This window comes from Rhamphochromis sp. 'chilingali' (assembly GCF_963969265.1).
Source record: "Rhamphochromis sp. 'chilingali' genome assembly, chromosome: 13".
NCBI lineage: Eukaryota > Metazoa > Chordata > Actinopteri > Cichliformes > Cichlidae > Rhamphochromis > Rhamphochromis sp. 'chilingali'.
Genome location: NC_137940.1, coordinates 11184785 through 11210615, shown reverse-complemented (window position 1 = coordinate 11210615; position 25831 = coordinate 11184785).

The following is a 25831-nucleotide window of genomic DNA, read 5'->3' as shown; positions in this document are numbered from 1 at the left end:
CAGACTAATTGTTCTTATTTCTTACTACTGCAGAATTATCATATAGAAATAAAAAACCTGAAGTTGTGCGCTATTTGAGCATGTTGCCTGCCTGCAGCACTAAAGGACTCCGCAAGAGACCTCTGTTTTGCCCTAGCAGCACCTGTCCCTCTCCTCCTCGTCAGTTCGCTCGTCATATTCTGTGATATGATTTGAAGAGGTTAGTGGTGTTGCCACAACACCTCACTTTCTTACCACATGTATCGCAAACCGCGTCTTGGCTGTTTGTGGAGGTAAAATACATCAACACATGACTCCGTTTACGCTCAGCCATTGTTGTGAGTGCGCACGCCAGGGGCTGCAACACATTTATACAGCCGTATTTCGCATGTGACTATGAAAGGCGTAAGAGGAAGTAGTTCCTTCCAATTTAGACGATCCGAATGATATAGTTTCTTTCCACTGTGTTGCTGTTAATGCTGTTAATAATACCTAAAGTATTAAAATATCGATATTTTAATATGAGAATCGATTCTGGAACATAAATTACTGGCATCGGAAGAATCAATATTTCAATATCGATCCGCACACCACTACCGATTATATGGTTCTGTGAGGTTACTGTACTAAATAATGTCCACAAAGTTTGATCTCCAGTTTTTGTGAGTGAGTCTTGCTAACTAGAAGGACTGTTAGCTGATAATTTAGCATGCTGTTCACTAACCAAACACGGTCACTTGTCTCCAAAAAGCCAACATGATGAGGCTTCAAAGGAAGAGCCCGTGATTGACACCGATCACTCATGCCATAAGCTGGTGATCCTCTTCTGAAGAAGCTTGTGCATAAGCCCATGGTCTATCAGCTTTTACCAAATGCCATAGTTTGATGTGAGCATAGAACAAATTAATTTCAGTGCAGGTCATAGACATGCACATTGTTAGGGAAAATATTCTACTAGCAGAGAAAGGGGACTTTGTGTCCTCTTCAACAACACATTCTGCATTTACATAAAGAAGACGCACATTCATCAAACATGACTGACGCCCTGAATGTTTTGAGACAGATCCAGCAGGCCCAAAATCAGGACTATGTAAGTGATACAAGTGACTGGTTTTTCTTGGCTTTACACTGGCTCCTGGTTACAGGTGCTAAAAAGACTACTCATCGGAGTTGGGATATTTTTACTTTTATTTTGTGTCTTTGTAACGTGTATAATGCCATGTCTAAAACTCATGATTAACCGTGGAATATTTCCTAATACAAATAACTACAAGCAGTATTCTACCATATGCAAACTTATATCACTAAAAGATTATACTGACTACTAAATACAATTTTCCATTAACACACATCATAAGAGTTCAACTTCAACAAGTGCATGTGTGCACGCTGGGACAGTTTTGACTAGAAGTGATATCAAATAATAGCTAGTCAAATAAATCTTGATCAAAGTGTTAACGCTTTACTCATTTTTGTTGTATCCAATGCACAGGGACAACACAACTTCATCTGAGGTTAAAAACAGGAATCCTCAAATTGGATTTAAAAACTAATTATCTGAATGTGAAATAACAGGATGGTTTTCATCTGATAACAGCATGTTAGCTTAAATTAGCTGAGCCACATTTGGTGAACAGGGCTCTTGTGGAAGCTGTAATTCTGCCTTGTTTTGCTCTCCAACAACACACACACACACACACACGCACAGTGCCTGTTGGGTATATTGCCCAGGTCATGATTTTTGCAAATGAAGTTGGGTTGCAAATCACGGCAGCCCGGCCTGAATCAGCAGCTCTTTCATAAATGCTGATTTCCAGACGGTGCATGTTCTCACAGATCTGACAGAGTGCTCTGTACACTTAGGCCTGACTTAGCATTACTCCGCTGTGAGTAAAGACAGCTGCACATAAATACAGACTGGGGAACTTCTACCCAAGCTATATATAAACTCTGCTTTCATCGCAGCAGAGAGGATTGTTGACCTCATAAATAACACTTTTTTCCACATTATCATGAAACCAGTGGTGCCACCAGATGCTGTAAACTCTTTTTAGAAATGTGGTGCAATCAGACTGTTTTTTAACCTGATGTTTTTTTCTCTGCTTCTGTGTCATTGGATTAAATAGAAACGCTTCGCCTATTTTCAGTGTGCACAAATACATCTCTATGTTGGGTGAGAAAGAGAAAGAGAAAAATAACCATTACTTGTGTACAGTAAGACGGTTTCCTGCACAAACACCCAAATCTGAGGCCTCAACTACACCCTCTAACTTTCATGACGAGTGCAACTCCATATGGAGTCATACTCGTGGCTACAAAACGCTTCTTAATTAAGGGGCAGGGTATACATACAGCAAAAAGCCTTTCGCGAACGTCAACTCATTGCTGTCTTACGGCAGTTTGTGAAATAGTTTCATGTTTCCTGATGCATTTCTACGTTTTTCTGTTTGTGGACACAATTTTTCATCTTTCCACTCTCAATAAAGATCAAGGTTGGGCTCAAATACGTTCCCGTTTTTTTTCAAGTGGTGTTTTGTTTGCCATGTTGACGCATTTCGACCATGTACATGTTGCATCTGTTAAACACATGTCAAAAACATGTGTGACAGAGTATTAGGGCCACATTAAGAAGAAAATTGAAGGATTTTTTTCATTATTATTGTTAATTTTGAGAATAACGTCTAAATGTTCAATAGACTATGTGCACCTTAGCATATGCTACTTCCGGTGGGCAAACTCCTATAGGGCGCTTGATTTCCGGTGTGATATTCCCGTCTCGTTTACAGTCAGGTTTTCCAAAAAAGGTCAACCAAATGAACGAATCAAGCAGCGATTTACATTTCTGAAGATGTCTTGGGCATTTACCGAACATATCTGTAGATGATGTTCATCGACTTGTCGATATTTTTCCTTTGCGCCTCAGAGCAAAAGAGAGAAAGGGTTGAAATTTCTCAGTATTTGTATATAGAGTTCCCTCGTTTATCGCGGGTGTTATGTTCTAAAAATAATCAGCGATAGGTAAAATCTGCGAAGTAGCCAGCTTTATTTTTTACAATTATTTTAGATGTTTTAAGGCTGAAAAACTCGTCACTACACACTTTATACAGTTTTCTCAGAAAGGCATGAACAGTTTCACAGTTTTCTCTCTTGTTTAAACACTCTCAAAGTTCAAGCCTGAGTAAAAAAAAAAAAGTCCATTATAGAATGAAACAAAAGATCAAAACCTGTTTTCAGTCCCAAACATTTATTTGAGAAATAAACATACAGTATATTTGTTTTTCTATAAATAATATTGAGAGATTTTAGAACTAATGAATTTAACTTTAAGCTTAAGTGCTTAATTTAAGCTTAATGCACTTTATAATCCGGTGCGTGGTATGGTAAAAAAAAAAAAATACGCTAACTTCTACATTCCACATTCATGTAAGGTTATGGCGTGTTTTGTGAGCAAATTTTTTTACATATTCGTAGTGTTTCCTCCCTTAAATAAAATCTCTACTTTTCAAGTATTGCAAGTTGCCCTGTTGTCATCCGTTCTCGTAAAGTATAATCACACTTTTGAGCATTTGAGCCGCTTAGGCGCCATGTTTCCTGCCAGGTAAATGACGCTCTGCAATGTGGTGATGTCATTCGGGGCGACTGGAATCGATAAGGGAATCGTTTGCAAAAATGCCAAACAATTCCAAGGAATTGAAACAGTGGGAACCGGTTCTCAACAAGAACCGGTTTTCAATACCCATCCCTACCGTCAAAGCTGCTATACCCACTACAAAATGCCATATGTGGATGAAATCATACTTCAGAATTATTTTTCATCAAAAGAAAATGATTTCGGTGTGTTGCCGGGGTTGTGGGCGGGTGGGTGCATGGAGGCCCGGCCCTGGAGCAGGGTGCCGCCGGTGCGTCGAGCCGCCTGGGGGGCTCTTCAACTGGTGGGGGGGATGGTCACATCTTGCAGGAGCTTTCTTCTCTTCAGGAACTCTCTGCAGGAGGGGGAGATACAGGAGAGGTGGAGGAAGATCTCAGCCTGGGCGTTTACCGTCTTATGTAGTCTGGAAGATGTGTGGATGGTGGGGTGGGTGCAGTTTTCTCTGTGGTGGGGTTGGGTGGACTGTCCAGGGCTCTGTGGAGCCGGAGGGCGCTACTGCACTGGGCCCCGGTCTGATGGGCCTGGGCCCCCCTTCCCTGGCGGGTCGCGAAGGGTGGGAGTGCCTACTGGGGTCAGCGGGGGAGCTGGCCCCAGGGAGGGGTTACCTGCCCCTCCCTTCCTTCTCTCCCCATCTCCAGCTGCCTCCCTCTTCCCGCTCCACCACAACCACCCACACATGCAGGGCCTTGGAGTGGAGGTAGGCTACCCCCCCCCCCCCCCCCCCCGTCCCCTTCTGGCTGCCTCTGCCTCAATTTTATCCCACAACTTAGACATTCACATTATTCACACTCTCATTACACATACATATAGGATCTTGGGGGTGGGCACAATCACGGAGTCCAAATTACCATCAGGGTGTATACCTCACCCCTGACGTCGTTGCCCACCTCTCAATTTTAAATACACTTAGTCATTGAGGGCTAGCAGGAGGGACTATGCGCTTACCTGCTGCTCCTTGGCAGGTAGCTCCATGCCCTCCTGGGTTTTAATTGCACCTTAGAACACATATGCATCAACACTACAATGAGCGGGTGGAGGGAGGTTTGGAGTCTTCTCCCACCCCCATTCTCTGCGGCCTGCTGGAGCGGGAGGGCTAGTAGGAGGAGTTGGCCGTCCGACTGCGGTCTGGGGTGTGGGGCCTCCCTGCTGCTGCGGAGTCGGGGTGGTCTGCCTCTCCCCACCGCAGGGAAAAGGGTAACACCACCTGGGTCTGGGTGCAATTCCCCCCTCCAGGGGCAAGGGTACCTAGACCCGGTTTGTAGAGTACGCTTGGGGAGTGTGATTGTGTGTACAGCGTCTCTTTATGTCTGTCTCCACGTTGGTTGAGTGTGGAGTGAGTGCATATGAGAGCATGAGGGTGGGAATGGATGTTTGTGTCTGTGTGTGCCTGTATGTCTGTGTCTATATGTCAGGTTGGGTATCAGACGCCACCTCTCTGGGGACACCTCAGGCCCTCCAAGGTTTGGAGGCCTATCTCCACCCACCACCACTTCCCCTGCCGGTGGCGGACTCCCTCAGGTGTCGGTGTGTTGGTGGTTCTTTGTGTCTGGGGGTGGGCGTCCGGGTACACACCGGCTCACTCCTTGGCGGCCGCTTGTCGGGGCCTGGGGCCTGGGGCTCGCTCGGGCCCCTTTGGAGGTGGGGTGCCCCCGGCCTCTCGGCCTGGGGCTCGGTCACTCAGGCACAGCTGGGGGCCGGCAGAGCTCACGGGCGCGTCACTGCAACTCCCCCTGACTTCTGCTCCGCGGCTGCTGGGCGAGCCCTCATCTGGGACTCTCCTCAGCTCTTACTGGAACAGTGGCGCGGCTGCCCCTCTGTTGGTCTTCCATGGTCTTTTGTGTTCTGGGGGCCTCTGGATGTCTGGAGTTTTGATCTCCTCCATACCCGCTTCACACCCTGGAGGACGGGGCTGTGGCCCCCCCACACTCCCTAGCAGATCATTACATGGAGAAACCTTTGGAATGCAAGCATGCTGATCCACACAGATATGCACACATGGGTATTCACAGACGCGGACTAAAGCTTTCTTGGCTGCTGCCTCAAAGCACACTGTGCGCTGTCTATCTTGCGTGCTGCACAATATCGTTTATTATTTAGTAAATATTGATATCTATGACTAGCTAGTTTATTGTGATGGTGCTTTGTTTTCTCTATTATTATGTTGCTCTTTGTTGTTTGCTGTCTCCTCTGTTTGTTTTTTTTGTTTGTTTTTTTTTTTTCTCCATACAGGTGACCCAGGAGTTCTTTTTTTTTTTTCTCTCTCTTCCCCCCCCTTCTCACCGTCTCTTCTCCCCTTTGGTTTTCTTTCTTTCTCTCCCCCTCTTTCTCTCATTCATTCCCCCTGTCCTATTTATTAAAAAAAAAAAAAAAAATGACAAAGGATGAACTGAAGCTCTGCCATCACGTAATGTCGCATACTGCTGTTTCTGATGTCATTTAAAAAAAAAAAGAAAAAAAAAAAAATTATTTCCTATCACAGTGTGGTGAAAAGAAGAATATATATATATATATATATATATATATATATATATATATATATATATATATATATATATATATATATATATTCTTTTTTTTTTTTTTGAAGAGATGATGCAGAAAGTTAAGTCTGACCAGAAGGAAAAACCAAACAAATATGGACATCGAGAACTTTATACAGTCTATAGTGCTCTTCAAGCAAATATGACGCTGTTTTCCAGAGAACTGATTGGTCAGCAGGTGGATGTACCTGTTGATCTGTTTTCTTGAAGCCTTAGTTGCCTTGTTAATGCACCTTTGTAACACTGTGAACCCAGAGTTTAACCTGAAGTTAGCTCGCTAAGCCATGAAGTCAAGAGATTTACGAAGATCTCATTATAAAAATCAGACATGAATCTGCAACATAACCAGTTAGTGATCTCCATTCAGTGCTTGTGCAGTTAACTCACAGCTCTGGATACTTCTTCGTGTTATGTGCAGTAAATAAATACAAAAGTATTTTAGCTACATAAGAACAGACCCTTCCCCTGGTGCCAAACAGTAGATTTGTTTTCCACACATCTCTTTTATTTTTATTTTTTTTGCAGACCTCAGTTTGAGTTCCTGCTGATTGAAGTGATACTGCTTGTTGATTGGCTGTCTCACCTTGCAGGCTGAAGCGTCTGCCGAGGCTGGAGTGTTGTTTCCCCGCAGATCTGCAGCCGAGAAGGAGGAGAATGAGAAGGAGGAGCAGCACAAGTTTCTCTACTGGGAAGCTCTTGTCTGTTAATTAGCAGCGAGCAGATGGAAGAAAGTCCACATCTCGCTGGGGATCAATTCTACTCAAGAAGCAGTAACAGCAGCGGCGGCGGCAGCAACCTCGGCTTATTTATTTCTTAGCTCAGCAGCAGAGGGGCGATGTCACCTCCCAAGGAAGAGGAGGAGAACCCGGGAGAATTTGAAAGAGAAGTCTTAGACACAAACAGACGTAAGGAGCGCCTCGTTTTCAAAGATTTCCTCCGAGACCGTAAGAGGAGCTGCGTTCAGCTGGCGATTGAGCGTTGAGTTTAGTTACTTATCATTACTTTGTTTACAGCCATCTGTTTACACACACATCCTCCTCATCTTATCTGTTTGTGTCTCGGTACGCTCTATACACCGTGAGCTGTAACCCGCCGGTCTTCTGCCAGAACTGAACCCTCGTCGACAGCTGCAACGGCTGCTGATTTCTTTCCGTCGGCACATAGAGCGAAATTTTGTTTCACACAAAATGTGACATTGTGGAGGCTTTGTGGAGGCATCTGCAGAATCACCATCTCATTCAGGAGCAGTTTTCACTCCATTTAGCTACGCAGTAACAACAGCAGTGTTGCGAGCAGGATGAATATGTCTGCTGGCTCAGGGAGGAGGAACTAAATGGGGGCAGCCTAAAGTGTGATAATAAAGTTTTGCATAAGGATGACATTGGTGAGTAAATAGTTCTCTTAATGTCAAGAAATCCAATTAAATCTGGCTGTGAGCTGCAAAGCTGCACAGATACCATAAATAGTGCATTGGATACGTGTTCATTATCCATGTCCATTTCCACTCTTCACATGTGCAAAGAGAAAATCAGGTGCAGCATAAAGAAGACACTGAGATAGCTTCTTTCAAGCAGGCCCATCTTTCCAAAGTCTTTATGGATGCAATTTCAGGAAAATGAAAAGTATGAATAAATAAATGGATAATATGACTGATGCAAAAGTATTTCTCAAAAATATATTCCATTTAGGTAATCTAAAGATCGCACACAAGAAAAGTCACATCTTTTCGGGGCTCTGTTGGCCATTTTTATCCATTTACTATCACGACAGTCTGAGCACAGATCCTCAGGCTCATGAATCCTCAAGTCAGCTGAGACACATAATGTCCCCATCCAAAAGGGGGGGGGGGGGGGGGGGGACTACAAAGCTGCAACAGGAAACTACAAGCTAGTCTTCCTGTAGACTTTAAGACAGTGTGGTAAATGAATCTTGAAGGTGCTGAATCTTAAACACTTTCTGTGCAAGTGATTTTTACAAACAGTGAGGGGAAGTGCACACACGCTTGCGGTTAATTTTATGAGTTCTGGACCTGACAGCATTACAGCGGGAGAGAAATACTTTTATTAGAAGAGCCACAGAGCAAAGTTATTAACTGAAACTGAATCGTTAAAGAAGAGACAAGGTGCAATAATGGCACCAAGTTGAGGACAGGGGAAGAGCTAAGGAATCATGGCGGTCCTTCACAAACGATTTATGACCTCATTGACGGCTGTTGACACGCAACCCACGCCCTCTTCAATTAGGAGCCACTCAGCTGGAAAAAGATGGGGAGAGAGAAAGAGATAGAGCGAAGGTAAAAGGACGAGGACGGGAGGATCGTAGCTGGGGGTGCGGGTGGGGGGGTGGGGGGGTCGTCAGCAGTCCCCACTTCCCTCGCCATATGTTTTCACTTAGTCAGTCATGTCGACGCTTCTGGAACAATCATCCAGCAGCGGGCACGCTCGCCTTGACACTTTGCATCCGCCATCAGCGCTGTCGCATAAACAAGATTTAATTTCCTCTTTTATCTGTTCAAATTGGCGCAGAGCAAAGCAATGTCACTGCATTGTTTCTTTTTTTTTTCCCCCGTGACCCCACTGGGAGAGAAAGCTACACAGCTGAAAAAACACTCACAGATGCAGTTTATCTTCTGTAGGAAGGCTAATGGAGCCGAAGCACATAAACAAATCCAGTTTACTGAAAGCACACAAGCAGACTGATTACAGGTACAATGAGAGCAATTTGGGGTTACACTCAAAAATATGAACTCATTCAGATGCTTGAAGCAAACACAAACGGCGTCTCACAGCAGCTGCAGATGTTTGCATCCTTCGTCGAGCGCAAAGTGCGGTTATTTTCAGCTGATTGAAGCAATTCAATAATCACACAAAAATACACATACACGATATACATATATGTAATGTACTGTGCAAAAGTCTTGTTTTGCAAGAAAAATGGGTACAGTGATTTTATAAAATACAGATGAAAATACAGTCTTATGTACTTTATTTTCATGTATATTTGCACGTTTCAATTAATAACAATTCTAATGAGCTTGGTAGCTTCCTGTCTGTGAAATGCACTATACACAGGTACACACCCACACAGGTCTTTATCACCAGGTTCCACATTTATTTACAATTTTCTCCGGTTATGACTGAACACAGTCTGACAGCTGTCGGTCCCAGCTGATTTCCCTCCCTCTCCGCTCCTCTCCGTCTCACTATAAAAAGGGAAGGAAACCATTATCAGTCCAAATCGCCATCAGCTGTTCTCACCGGCATCTCCAGCACCGCCCCGTTGAGCCCACTGCACCACTCCTCCCCTGCAGACGCGCCCGGGACCACACCTCCGCCACACTGTCATTTCTTTAAGTATCTTCAGAAATAGTTCTCCAGGCTTCTTGAAGGACATTCAAAGTTTGTCTTTGGATGAAGGAGCCTACACAGTGTTTTACAGATGCTGCAGACACTCCCTGTTGGACCTCTCACCTGACCACCTCCACACAAATTTCAAATTTGGATTCATCATTCATGAGACACATTACCACATATTTTCAGTGCAGTTTTTTTCTCTTTTCTCTGTTTTCTGCCCTTAAGAATGGCTTCTTGGCTTCAGTGAAAAGTAGATGGAGCTCGCTTATTTTGGAGCAGCTCTGAGTAGAGCCACTACTACACATCAAAAGGAGTCAGGTGAGGTGGTTTGGGCATTTGACCGGGATGCCCCCTGGGTAACTCCTGAATAATGTGTTCAGGGTATGTCCTCCAGGGAGGAGGCTCCAAGACAAACCCAGGACATGCTGGAGAGATTACATCTCTTAGCTGGCTTGGAAATGTCTTAGTGCCCCCTGAGGAGAGATGGACAGGAGGAGGTGGCTGGGGAGAGAGAGGTCATTTCTATTTAACCAGTTGCCCCCATGACACTAAGATGCAGGAAATGGATGGATGTTTTATTTGTGATTTTTAATATTATAGGCATATGTGTCAAGATTTTCAGTTAGGTTCAATTTAAAGGTACCTTTTGTAATCATCATCTCCAAAACGTAACTAAAAGTTTCACCAATTGGGGGCAGCATTTTCCCAAAATATTTTAGTTTCGGAAAACAGAAAGCGATCACCTGGTTGTAATAACAGGGGACATTACCTGTCATTCTGCGTTAGTATTGGTCATTCCTCTGCTTTTTCATCTGTATTTTATTCCTTACATAAATAAAATAAAGATAAATACTTGTGCTTGCCTATGATAAATAGAGGATGATAAAATTTCCGTGCCTCTGTGGGCTAGTTTTCTCTGGTTTTAATATACATTGAAATTACAGGCCACTCTTCTTCTGGGGCTACAAAAAGATACACATACACTTAACAAGTTCAGTTTCATGTACAAAATATTATCTTTCTACCTAAATGTATGCAGCCTGCTATGTACTATACAGATCAGCTGCACTCTCTGCTTGGGGCCTTTTGCAACTTCATTTAATGCACACTTTGTCTTCTGGATGTAATGATAGATGATAAAGGCACAGAAGGTGAAATTTATATTCATGTCCCACAGGAAAAAGAACAAAAACATACGCATCCATGCTTCTTTACTCAAGGTACACCTGCTCATGCATACTGCTGCGAACTCAGAGTAGTGTTTTATTTAGAGCTGCTATGGCAGAGGGGACACAATTCTTCTTCATCCATTCTAAAGGCCTGTACCTGCAGTCAGGTGGAAGTTATTCTGGGTGGTCAGGTGTAAAGAGGAAAGTGTCTGATACTGTTGAACTTATTTATTTTGAGTACCGTCAGTCAGAAAAAGCAGGAAAAGAGTACAACAGAGGGGTGTCATGTTATAATAGAAGAGTAATAGAGAGTGGGAAAGCACTTTACAGTTTTTCTGAATTGCTGAAACAAACTTCCTAAAATCTAATCTCTTTGTCTCAAAACACTAAACACAAAGTGTAAAATTCAAGCTACACTCACATAACCAAACATTTGACCCAAAACTATTTTAACTTTACTCAAAATCAACCACTATGTCAAAAGCCACAAAAAAACAGCCAATGTGCAAACACAACTTTTACACACTACAGAAATAAATACAAAACACTGTGGGATAGCTGGAAAATAAAAATTTTATATATACATTAAAAAATTGCATATTTTTACAGGAATTTTTTTTTTCCTTTCTCTCACCCTCTCTCGCACTTTTTTTCCGCTTCACTCTGCACGCGAGCCTTATGCTTTACACTGGGATGAGGGGGGAGGGGCGGTAGTTACACTCGCAGTAGCACAGGAACAGAGCCAGAGGGAGAGACAGAGAAAGAGCAGGGACAACAACATCACATTAGAAAGGTATAGTAATCATCCAACTATTTTCAGTTGTGGATGTTAAAGGATTCAGAAAGTTTATTCATGCAGGTCCATATGACAGAGAATCTTCTTTTTGTTTTCATATTTCAATTTCAATTTAATTGTGTTGTGGTTTGCAGTGTTTTGTGTTGTTTCACTTTAAATTTGTCTAAAAGGAAAAAACTGAAAATTTAAATAGTTAAAAGTTGAAATGTGAATAGTTGGTTTTTGTGTTATATGATTTATTTATTACATTTTATGTGGAGTGAATAAATAAAAGTATATTTACGGTGGCCCCTAGAGACAAAGCACGTACAAACTCCAAAACAGTACAAACTTCAAAACACGTACAAAAGACAACAGAAGTGCTCCAGCATGCTAGGGCGCAGTGTTGAGCTTTGTTACCTAGAGGCTACACAAGTCAGGAATTACCAACGACCGGATTTGGTGTGTGGTAGTAACAGGTAAATGAACATATTTTTTTTATTACTTTAATATATATGAGTGCTTGTGTATAAATACACAAACAATACACACATGCTTTCAATTGTGTAATTTAAGTGATCTAGGTAGCTCTGTTTTGGAAGTTCAGTTAATGCTAGAAATGTGTTTTGGACTTTGTGCATGCTTTGTCTCTAGGGGCCACCGCATATGTTTATATATAAACATATATAAATAAAACCACTTTTTTTTTACATTAGTAATTCCTTTTGTGCTTAATTTTATATTATTGTTAATAATAAATTAATTAAAGCAACAAAATGCTGTTGCATGCTGGGGGAGCAGGCTGAGGGTCGCAGATGCCAACAGACTTAATAAACTGATCCGTAAGGCCAGCAATGTTGTGGGGATGGAGCTGGACTCCCTCAAGGTGGTGTCGGAGAGGCGGATGCTGTCCAAGATAAAGACAATGTTGGATAACACCTCCCACCCACTCCATGACATGTTGGTCAGTCACAGGAGCTCGTTCAGTGAGAGACTGAGATTACCGAAAAGCACCACTGAACGACACAGGAAATCATTCCTGCCTGTGGCCATCTCCCTGTACAACGCATCCACTTAACACACTGTTTGCTGCTACAACTACACATGTTTCTTTTCCAAATATTTATTTATAAGTGACTTATGTATGTATGTATGTATATATATGTATATATTGTACTATTCTTAGTTAGCGTATTGTCTGTCTTGTCTTAATGTTGGTTTAAAATGGAGCACTGTAACAAAAAATAATTTCCCCCAGGGATCAATAAAGTATTCTGATTCTGATTCTGATTCTGAAAACAACCTGAAGAGCCGGTTCGGAGCCGAAACAGCCGGCTCTTTTTAGTGAGCCGAGCCGAAAGAGCCGGTTCTCTAAAAAGAGCTGGAAATCCCATCACTAATGGTCTCCCATTAGTCTGAAGTTTGCCAGAGAGCACATGGATGATACAGCAGAGGATTGGGAGAATGTCATGTGGTCAGATGAAGCCAAAGTAGAACTTTTTGGTATAAACTCAACTCGTCGTGTTTGGAGGAAGAAGAATACTGAGTTGCATCCCAAGAACACCATACCTACTGTGAAGCATGGGGGTGGAAACATCATGCTATGGGGCTGTTTTTCTGCCAAGGGGACAGGACGACTGATCCGTGTTAAGGACAGAATGAATGGGGCCATGTATCGTGAGATTTTGAGCCAGAACCTCCTTCCATCAGTGAGAACTTTGAAGATGAAACGAGGCTGGGTCTTCCAACATGACAATGATCCAAAACACACCGCACGGGCAACAAAGGAGTGGCTCCGTAAGAAGCATTTGAAAGTCCTGGAGTGGCCTAGCCAGTCTCCAGACCTCAACCCCATAGAAAATCTGTGGCGGGAGTTGAAAGTCCGTGTTGCTCGGCGACAGCCCCAAAACATCACTGCTCTCGAGAAGATCTGCATGGAGGAATGGGCCAAAATACCAGCTACTGTGTGTGCAAACCTGGTAAAGACCTATAGTAAACGTTTGACCTCTGTTATTGCCAACAAAGGTTATGTTACAAAGTATTGAGTTGTATTTTTGTTATTGACCAAATACTTATTTCCACCCTGATTTACGAATAAATTCTTTACAAATCCTACCATGTGGATTCATGGATTTTTTTTTCACATTCTGTCTCTCACAGTTGAAGTGTACCTCTGGTGCAAATTACTGACCTCTGTCATCATTTTACAGTTTTTTCTGATTGCTTAAGCACATTATTTGTAACTATTGGCTAATTTTGCAAAACTCTTCACACAAATAAGAAAACCTGTCACCCAATCATCAAAACATTGTAGTTCTCTTGCAAAAGCAAACACAGCTAGATTAACTCATCACACCTTCATAAAAATGGTGTTTCCGTATCAAACAGTACACACAAGCCATCATCTACTAAGCACACAATGCGCCAACTGCACACTGATGGTATGAATACAAAACACATCTGGCTTTTGCTTTCTCTGTGCACAAGGTAGGCTATGTCAGTTTGAGCTCATACTTCTGTCATAGATCCATAAGCATAGAGGGATCCAAACTTCAAGTACTGGTGTTTATTCAAACACATCAAAACAAACACAAGTGTTTATTTCCAAGTATAGGATTATTTGCAATCGCCATAATGACTATATGGGTTTCTTGGTCTGCAGTGAACATGCTTCCTCTCCCCCCTCCTCGTCTTCCTCTTGCTCCTCCTTGTCCTTGTCGTCCTCTTCATCCTACTTCTTCACCTCCACGTCCTCTTCCTCGGCCTCCTCTACTTCTCACTCTTTCTGCTCCCTCCATTGTACTCCGCACACACAGCTTACCTGTATTATAGTGCTTAGGCTGATTGCAAAGTGAACTAATTATCTAAAAAAGTTTTCACATGTGAAAGTGTGCCAGACAGTTGGCAAATTAGTGTTAATGATAGCCATACATGTGTATACTTTTGCTAGGAGTGTGTTGGAAATTTGGTAATTGAGTGTTGTGCAGTGAATTGTGCCTACAGTTTTGCAAAGTGTGTATTACAAAATTGCAAACTGAGTGCAAAGCAGTTTTTGTGCTTTTAGTTTTGCAAACTCAGTGAGTGGTTTTGCTATAAGTCTGAATAGTTTTAGAAATTGTGCTACAGGAATCACAGTTAGGGTTTAAGCATTCAGAAAAAACTGTAAGTGGGGGAACTTGCACAATCGGTGGCTGACTAAATACTTTTTTGCCCCACTGTATCCACAAAAGTGTCTCCTGAGCGCATGCGTGTTCTTCCACCCTCATGTGGCCATCCTTCAATTCTAAATAAAATACCATTTAGTTACAAGTATATTTGTATACATAGCACATGTTTACATCATACTATTTCATTTACAGAACTAAAATTAGTTTGTTGTGTACAGAGAATCTTTGAGCTTGACTCAATGGTTAGGCCTCATAAATACATCCCCGTGGATGAAGCTGTATTCAGTCTAGCAAAAAGCAGAAGAAGAGGTTGCAACGCATTTCTTTCAATTCTGAGTGGTAGTGTGTTAATGATGAAAACAGTGTGTTAGTTGTGTTTAACTTCAATGGCCTGTGTGCACCATTCTGGGTACAAGTGCACCACACTGCTAAATGTGTTTTGTGTTTGAGAATGTGTTTAGAGTTTTGGTAAATGGGAGATTCAGATTTGTGAATGGTGTCCTAACCAGATGAATAGTGTTTAAGATTTTGGCAACTGTGGGATTGATTTGATGAAAGAGTTTTCGTAGTTGACAGTTTGTTTTTACAATGGGATTTATTGTTTTAGCAATTCAGAAAAACTGTATTTCTACTGTGGGTGCTTTCTTTCCAGATATGAATGGAGAGCTGGACAAATGCTACCTCTTCAGCCACCTGAGGCGATGGTCATGGGTTGGTCGTCTGTAGGTGCTACATGTACACAGAGCTTTGCTGATCTATTTCTTGATGTTGTATCTATTAAGTGTAATGTTTATGCCGTTAGTGTAACACCTGCATGTCATGGTTCATCAGCATTTTTCATTTATTGTGTTTTTGTGATTTCTTTGTGTTGTAGTGATTCAGTTTTCTACACTTTAGTACTGAGTGTTGAGTTTTTGGTAAATTCTAGTTTATGTTGTCTTGTCTATGAGGTTTCCTTTTTGTCTTTGTGTTTGTCTATGTGTCCCTCGCTCCCTGTGTGTGTGTGTGTGTGTGTGTGTGTGTGTGTGTGTGTGTGTGTGTGTGTGTGTGTGTGTGCGTGCATCACTCCTTCACTCTCCAGGTCCTTGTGTTTCATTCTATGTCTCCCCTGTCAGTCATGTGCATTCATGTATTTTCTCCCAGCCCGTCGTGTCTCTCTCTCTCTCTCTCTCTCTCTCTGTGTCTCTCGCTCTCCGTGTCTCTCGACAGTAGTCACCAAAGCAATGGGGAAAAACAGAGCTGTCCACTGCAGCCACTGTCTTCTGATGTGTGCTTTTTAACCTTCAAAGTTTTTGTTTGAACTTCATCCTCTTTGAACTCAGCTATCATCATCCTGTCCAAGACATCATGTAAACCAATCAACACTCTAGCTAGCATCACTGGTGTTTGGCTGTGTGCTGACATTTTGGAGGACTGCACTCAAGAGCCTCAGTGTTTCCTCTGCATTACTTGAATTCCCACAATCTCTAGCCAAAAAATTATGCAAATGCACACCAAATCTGACTGTTTAAGCTTCTAAAACAGGACCATTATCTCTTGGCGGCCAATATAGCAGCTGCTGAGTCTGACATCAAAAGACACCTTGTGCATAGTGACGTGCCAAAGGCAGCGTCTGATAAATGTGCATTATCTGATGCCCTGGGATGAGAACACATTGGACAAGAAGTGTAGAGAAGCATAACTTCCTCAATTTAGAGCGGAAGCTGATTTTAGAGATTTGCAAACTGGACAAGGACTGATAAATGACTGGGGCTTTTTTTCATTTACAATGCTGATGGCAGACACATTTAGGCTCATTCTGGCTTGCTAATGGGACTTTTGGCTTAGTCGCAGACCTGGCAAGTGTCCCAAAAATAATGAGCTGGGCTTGTTATTGTGCCAGACCCCCAAATGATACAACACACCTGACATTTGGCACGTATAAGATAGACCTGTTCCTGAGTTGAGTCAGCCATCCTGAGTCAACACCTGAAAAATCAAAGGTGGCACGAGGAAAACTGAAAAGAGAGGCCACATTTGGGCCAAACAGTTATTGCTATCTCTGGCTTTGCAAATATATGTTGCATAGTAATCATCACAATTTTTCATGATATATTAGGGCAAAAAATATATTTGCTTTTGGGGTTTTTTAAAACATTTTTTTAGCTGAGTTCCTGCATAATAACTTGGCTAACAATAGTCACATTCTGTCATAAAATCTACTCACAAGTAAAATAAAGGAAGAGAGCACCTCATCAAGCCTCTCAGTGATGTTCAGGGGTGTCACTCAGTTTATGTGACGCAGCCGTCACCCCTGAGATGGCAGCTTGAGGGAACAAATTTCTCATCTGCAGATGACCGCAGGGCTAATGGTGATGTGTTTTTATTTATAGACAGAAGGTGAATGAGGGAAGAGGCAAAAACACAGAAAAGTCCAGACAAACCTGAGTGAAAAAGAGGCAACTAACAGGGAATGATTGACAACAGGACAAGGACGGAGGAAACAACTCACCCTGCTGCTAAAGGATATTAGGATTCAAAGACAGCAGCCTGAGAAGTTAGAGAAGAACCGAAAACAATCATCTGAACCATCAGCTTCAAGATATTTTAAGCTTTCACTTCTTTAAGACAACAATATTTGCTTCATTTCAGCTGTGTTTGTGTCTCTGCCATCCTACTGATGTCTTAGTGAATTGTGTCACACTTTTGCATTGGAAACACTTTATTATCTGCTTACATTGGTTATTTCAGTCTGTAAAATATGATTATATCATCGGAGGACAAGTTCCCAAATTTTATCTGAGAGGTAAGTCCAGGCGCGCCTTGAAATTGTGCATTATTACTGCAATATACAAGTGCACAAAAAGTAATGACTGACATGATATTGATAAGACGCTCTTTCCAATTTGGAGGCACTTTTTAATTATAATTATTTTTTGGAAAACCTTCAATTAAAGCCAAATCCTTTGCATCTGCTTCTGGAAGGTGGGAATGTGGATTCCAGAGGAGATGCAGGGTAACTTTAAAATGCATGTACATGTACCCCCAAAACTATAACATTACTCAGTGAGGAACACCTCAAATGTTCTCAGGTATTCTTTCTTCAGCAAGGCTTTTTTTTTTTTAGCTCTGAGTTCATGCAACCACTCACGATACACAGATTGTGATTGCCACACACAAACACACACTAAACAAACAGTGCTGTGATCTCATTCAACAGCTGCAGAGAGACTCTTCTTCTTCTCTGGTGTCATGCGGCAGATTTATAATCACTGATACACCAGAAAGGATGTGTTATAATTGGAGCTTGGAAACCAAAGAAACTGTTATCCACTCTTTAAACTTTAGATTGATTATTGGTAGTTTATAATTAATCTCAATGAAATGTTGTCTGGCGTTATTCCCTAAACACACGCGTCATATGTGTTAAAAATGGATAAAGTGCTGAACTTGAGCAGAAACTTGCAGAAACAGATCTGCAGTAATAACGTTCAGGGTTAAAAAAAGTAGTGATTGTTGCACATTTAAGGAGGCTGCTGTCCCAAATTAACCACAAAAGCGGATGTAACCCAGTGAGTTTACACGACTCAGTAATGCACTACAACATGTTATTGTTAATTGGGATTTATCATTACTCTGTTAATCACTGAGTTGATCAAAAATAAATCAATAATAAAAGATAAATACTATAAATATAAGAATAAAACCCAAAGAGTATATTTAACACCCCTACTGGTTAGGAAGGAACAAGCCCCGCCTTCCCCTGCTCTGTACCGTCACGTGCTCAGACACAGAGAGAGACGGAGGTGCACGAGACCATCACTGATTTTCACCGCCAAGCTTTTCGCTGGAAAATAACTATTAACTTGATAAATTGAGCAAATATCCATACCGGAGATCTGCATGGACCTTGGAGAAACGGACCTGATTTATTGTGAACATTTCGGACCTTGAAACCATCGCGATCTGCGCGGGAGCGGATGAAGTGGACAAGATCCTCTCTGAGAGTTGAACAAGATCCTCTCTGAGAGTTGAACATTAGAAGTGTGCTGGCTAGGTTTTTTTATGGGATCGTGAGACCTGGATCTCTTCCTGACGAGGAAGATGGCGAGCCTTTCCCTTTGAACCGAACCGAACCACAGCCATTCTGAGTTGGCCCAGAAGGGCAGGTTGCTCTTCTCTCACGAACAATTGCAACAGTGCGGTAGGACGAAATCGCACCAATCACAAACTTTTGACCTGTTGGATTTGACTTGACTGAACACTGACTATTAAGCCGGCAAGACTGACATATCTGAGCTCAGATAGGATTCTGACTGTTATTATTATTGCTGTCACTGTATTTTATTTTATGTTTTCATTCCTGTTCATAAAATGCTGTTAAATTGTTGCTAAATAGTTTAATACAATTCATAGCAACTTTACCTGTGGCTCTAGTCATTCTTCTCCACGCAACTCCCTTTATCCCTCCTGCGAATCTAGCTATTGGCCCATTCTCTCCATCTTACTTTAATTTCCCCTACCCTATCCTGTACTTGGCTACAGAAAGTGGCGAGCCAGCCAGGAGGGTTTGCAGAGTTGTTAGTCCACCCAAAATTTAATAAAACGATTAAGAGTGCCTGGAGCTTCACAGTGACTTGTATTTTTTTCTACTGGTACTTTTACGTGTCCTAACCATGGAAGTTGTGAAAACAGAGAATGTTAAAGTTCAAAATGCTGTCTTGGTCAGTGGTTTAACTAACACAGACATTGATAAAGAAATAATTGAGTTCTTAGAAGCTTTCGGTCCTGTCAGTAGGCAGATTAAGCTACCAACTGGTGGTCAGATTATTGTGGAATTTCAACATGAGGCTACTGCTAAAGAACTAGAGAAAAGATATTTGCCTTATGACAGACCTTGCACTGTGAAACCTGAAGTTGTCTATCACGTTCGAGACCTAGCCAGTGCGTATAGCATTGAAACCAGCGCATCAGCTACTGTAACTTACCTGTCACAGCTTAAAGATGTGGCAGCACGAAGCAACCGATCGTTTAAAGACCTTTTGATGGATGAACTAGCTAAAATTGGGGAGTCATTGGGAGGGGATGTCCACACAGTTGAGCCTTCCACTGAACAAGAGCCAGTGCCCCACAGTGATGAGGCCCTACCTTCTTCTCCTTTAACACCCAATAGCAACCATGTAAGTGCCTTGAATACTCACCCACCGGCAGAGGCTGAGAAACAAACCCCTCAGATTCCCACCAACCTTTTAAGCACACCTGAAGTGCAGCGGGTTATTGTAGAGCACATTGTTAAAAGCAGTGAAGTCATTCCCCCACCAAACTCGCAATACAGACTGAAACCTTTTTCAGGGAGAGTTCCACATCCTCCTTTCGAAACTGACTATGACACTTGGCGCAGCAGCGTAGAGTTTTGCTTGACTGATCCCTCGCTCACCGAAACTCAAGTTGTGCGAAAGATTGTTGAAAGTCTTTCACCCCCTGCAGCGGACCTGGTGAAAGCTTTTGGTCCAAAAGCAAACCCCAAAACTTACCTTGAACATCTTGATTCTGCCTATGCAACTGTAGAGGACGGTGACGAACTCTTTGCTTGCTTCTTAAACACCAATCAGAATGGAGGTGAAAAACCCTCACATTACCTGCAAAGATTGCACACAGTGCTAAACCTAGTCATAAAAAGAGACGGAATTGCTTCTAGTGACATCAATAAACAGCTCCTGAGACAGTTTTGTAGAGGGTGTTGGGACAGCTCATTGATTGCAAACCTTCAACTTGAACAAAAGAAAGACGACCCACCTCATTTTGCAGAGCTACTCCTCCACCTACGCACCGAGGAGGACAAACAGGCAAGTAAAGCAACCCGCATGAAACAACATTTGGGGATCCAAAAGACTCGTGTTTATTCTAACGTGCAAACCACACGCTCTCAAGGTAGGAACGATTATGAGCATGAAATGGACAGCAATTCGTCTGACCTCCAGAAGCAAATTGCTGACCTCAGGTCTCAAATCGCACAGCTCAGAGCTGATAAAACAGAGAAAAGATCGCAGAAACTTCAAAAGGAAGCAAAAAGGAACCCAAGTACCAAAACTCAGAACAAGCCGGGACAGATACCACAAATTGCTGCAGTGTCAGCCAAACCCAAACCTGGATACTGTTTCAAGTGTGGAGAAGATGGTCATATCGCTTCCAGCTGTAGTAATGATCCCAACCCAGCATTAGTAGCAGCTAAAAGGAATACCCTCAGACAGAAGCAGCGAGAATGGGAAATATCCAGACCAGTTGATGAGTCATTTAATTTAAACTAGAAGGAGCCCCTGTCGCGGGACAGATGGGTGCTAAATCTGAACCAAGTCCCACTGAGAAAAAGACAACAAAAGCCCAATGTGAAACAGCTAATGTTCACTCAGTGCCTAAACTTCCCAAAAGACTTGTGGGTAGAAAATGCACAGCCAGAGTTGTTATCAATGGCGTTGAATGTAGTTGCTTGCTCGACTCAGGCTCTCAAGTAACCACTATTGCCAAATCCTTCTATCAAGAACACTTACCTGATCATCCTATAAAACCCATCAGTGATCTCCTAGAGGTCGAAGGTGCGAATGGTCAGACAGTCCCTTACTTGGGATACATTGAGACGAGTATCATGTTCCCCAAAGATCTCGATCAGTCAGAGCTTGAACTATCTACTCTTGCCTTAGTTGTCCCTGACATTCGCTCAAACTCAGACACACCTCTACTAATTGGCACAAATACACTTGACCCCTTATATGAGCATCTTTGTGAGAACACCTTACCTGACTTTAAGGTACTCCCTTATGGATACCAACAAGTGCTAAAGACATTAGCATCCAGAAAAAGACAAAGTGACAGTGGCAAGATCGGCTTGGTAAAACTTCAAAGTAGAACCCAAGAAGTCCTTCCTGCAAATCAAAAGCTACTAGTGGAAGGTTTTATGCATGCTAGCCACGCTAAGCCTGAACAGTGTGCACTTATTGAACAGCCCACTACCGGCTCCCTACCTGGTGGTGTGTTTGTAGATTGTTGCCTTATATCTCTGCCAAAGCACGGACCTTATAAAGTTCCTGTGTTGCTGAGAAACGAGACTAACCATGACATTACATTGCCCACTAACTGTGTAATTGCTGAGCTAGTTGCCCCTGACTGTGTCATGCCATGTCCTGAGCCTGAGAAAGGCGACCAAAAGGTGTCTGCAACGTGTAACTCTCAGCAGCAGACTTCAACCTCAAGACCCCCTCTCAGTTTCGACTTTGGTGAATCACCACTATCTGAAGAGTGGAAAGAGAAGATAGCTGAAAAGCTAAACACCTTCTCTGATGTTTTCTCACACAATGATCTTGATTTTGGGCATGCCACACATGTAAAACATCACATCAACTTAAAAGATGAAACCCCCTTCAAACAGAGATCTCGCCCGATTCATCCCCATGATTACGAGGCAGTTAAAAAGCACTTACAAGCCCTCTTAGATGCAGGCATAATCAGAGAATCTGAATCTCCATTCTCATCACCGATAGTGGTGGTCCGCAAAAAGAATGGTGATGTGCGATTATGCATTGATTTTAGGAAGCTTAACTTGCAGACCATCCGCGATGCCTATGCCTTGCCAAACTTAGAGGAGTCATTTTCTGCTCTTGCAGGATCTCAGTGGTTCTCTGTGATGGACCTTAAGTCAGGGTACTATCAAATCGAGATGTGTGAAGAAGATAAGCCAAAGACAGCCTTCGTGTGCCCCTTCGGCTTCTACGAATTTAATCGTATGCCCCAGGGAATAACAAATGCCCCAAGCACTTTCCAAAGGCTTATGGAAAAGTGTATGAAAGACATCAATCTGAGAGAAGTGTTAGTCTTTTTGGATGATTTGATAGTCTTTTCCAGTTCCCTTGAAGATCATGAGACCCGACTCATTCATGTTCTTGAGCGACTCAGAGAGTACGGGCTGAAACTCTCGCCCGACAAATGTCGTTTCTTCCAAACATCAGTCCGTTATCTAGGCCACATTGTATCTAGAGACGGCGTAAAGACTGATCCCGAAAAAACTGAAGCACTCAAGACTTGGCCGAGACCCCAAACCTTAAAAGAACTCCAATCGTTTCTTGGTTTTACCGGTTATTACCGGAGATTTGTCAAAGATTACTCAAAAATTGTCAAGCCCCTCACCTCCCTCACAGCTGGCTATCCTCCGAGACGAAAGCATAGTAAAAACCCACCCAGTGATCCAAAGTATCTGAACCCCAAAGAGCCCTTTGGTGATCGTTGGGGACCAGAGTGCCAGAAATCGTTTCAAACTATTATTGAAAAACTCACCACCTCACCAGTCCTTGGGTATGCTGATGCAAAGCTACCTTACCTGGTACACACAGATGCCAGTACAACCGGACTTGGGGCAGCTCTTTATCAAGTGCAGAATGGAACCACACAGGTTATAGCCTATGCAAGTCGTGGTCTATCCCGTAGTGAAGCTAGATACCCCGCCCACAAGTTAGAATTTCTAGCTTTAAAGTGGGCCATAACTGACAAGTTTCATGACTATTTATATGGAAACACATTCACAGTCATCACCGACAACAACCCATTGACTTACCTTCTGACCACAGCAAAGCTTGATGCCACGAGTTATCGTTGGTTGGCTGCATTGTCCACCTATAACTTTGACATTAAGTACAGAGCTGGGAGACAAAATCTTGATGCAGATGGACTATCTAGGAAACCACATGACAAACCTGAAGACGATCCAGTTTTTACCCAGGAATGTCAGCGCATTGATAAGTTCAGATCCCATCTCTTGTCCTCAGTCAAAGATGTCGAGCTCCAACTTCAATCCGATACCGTGATGGCAGCCTGTCAAAGATATATGGCTATGGATCAGACTGAACCCTCTTGTGCTCTAGTCCAGTCACTTGCCATGTCTGCAGGTGCCATTCCAGACATGTTTCAAGAAGAAGGCAATGATAACAATCTCCTAGCCTTACCCAGATACACCCATACTGATCTTGTCAACCTGCAGAGAAAAGATCCAGCCATTAGTAAAGTCATCAAGCTGCTGGCAGCTGACTCACGTCCACCAGCCGATACTAAGTCTGAGTCTCACGATGTTCTCTTATTTTTAAGGGAGTGGAAACGTCTTGACCTCCAAAATGACTTACTGTACCGGAAACGCCAGTTGGGGCCAGAGACCTTGTTGCAGTTAGTCCTTCCTGATTCCTTACGCCCTACAGTTATGCTTAATCTTCATGACAACATGGGGCATTTAGGGGTCGAACGCACACTGGAACTCATTCGGTCACGTTTCTACTGGCCAAAAATGGCAGTTGATGTCGAAAAGAAAGTGAAAGCTTGCGAGAGATGTGTCCGTAGAAAAGCCCTGCCAGACAAGGCTGCTCCTCTGGTAAATATTAAAACTTCCAGGCCCATGGAGCTAGTCTGCATGGACTTCCTCTCAATAGAACCAGACAGTAAAAACACTAAAGATGTCCTAGTGATCACGGATCATTTTACAAAGTATGCTGTGTCCATTCCAACCAAAGACCAGAAAGCCACCACCGTTGCAAAGAACTTATGGGAGAACTTCTTAGTTCATTATGGCTTTCCAGAGCGACTTCATAGCGACCAAGGGAGAGACTTTGAATCGCGTACAATCAAAGAACTGTGCTCTCTGCTCGGTATCCGCAAAGTCCGAACAAGTCCTTATCATCCTCGTGGCAACCCTGTTGAGCGATACAATCGCACATTACTCAGTATGCTTGGTACCTTGAAAGACACAGAGAAACATCACTGGCGTGACTTCGTAAAACCACTTACTCACGCTTATAACTGTACAAAAAATGATGTAACAGGCTATTCTCCTTATGAGTTAATGTTTGGTAGACAGCCTCGCTTGCCCATTGATATTGCCTTTGGCCTGCCACAGCCAAACAAGCCACAGTTGACTCACTCTCAATACGTCAAGCAGTTGAAAAGCTACCTCGAACAGAGCTACGAAATAGCCATCAAAAACTCCCAGAAAGTAGCAGACAAAAACAAGAAACGGTTTGACAAAATCATCCGTGAATCCACACTACATGTGGGAGACAGAGTCTTGGTTCGAAATCTCCGCCTGAGAGAGAAGCACAAATTAGCGGACAAATGGGAGCAAACAGTGTATATTGTTACCAAACAAATGGAAAACTTACCAGTATACACTGTAAAACCAGAAAACGGAGATGGACCCAACAGAACGCTCCACAGAGATCTGTTACTTCCCTGTGGATTTCTCTCACCAACAGAGCATGAACCCGAGCGAGTCACAAAAACTAACAGACCACGCACAAGACAAAGTTCAGCTTTGGAAGTTGACTCCGACCAAACACTTGAGGAAGAGGAAGATGAGTTTTCTTACCCTGAACCTCCACAAGTGAAAAACAGACATTTTTACCAAGTATGCGCCATACCGCCAACCCAAGGATTCAAACAAAACAAAGATCCTGTAAATGATAACGAACAACCTAACACATTACCAGACATGACAGACTTACCTGAAAAGGAAACTGAGAACGAAACTGAAACATACTTACCTGAAGGCGAAATTGGAAGTTCAACTGACACCAACTTACCTGAAATGGACCGTGAAACAGACCTACCTCAGACAGAACGTGAAAGTGAAGCAAACGTATCACCAAGTGAAAGTGACACAAGCCTACAAAATAACACACCAAGTGAGTCTGAAACAGACACTCGAAAAGACAAAAATGTTTTGTCGACCAGTTTGTCAGATTCACCGTTGTCAGAGAACTCAACTCATCAACTTTCACCTGAAAGACAAGTTGAAAACGATGATGAACCTGAAACCTTGCAAACAGAAACACAGATCAGAAGATCTGAAAGAATTCGCCAACCATCCCAAAGACTCACTTATCCTCAGCTAGGTAACCCACTAGTAACAGTGGTTAAATCACTCTTTCAAGGATTGAACAAAGCTTTCATCGACTCCCTTGCTCATGATGTTACCTATTCCACCAGAGCCATGCACGGGGACGTGCATGAGATTTAAGAGGGGAGGATGTAACCCAGTGAGTTTATACGACTCAGTAATGCACTACAACATGTTATTGTTAATTGGGATTTATCATTACTCTGTTAATCACTGAGTTGATCAAAAATAAATCAATAATAAAAGATAAATACTATAAATATAAATAAATATATGGTGTCATGCGGCAGATT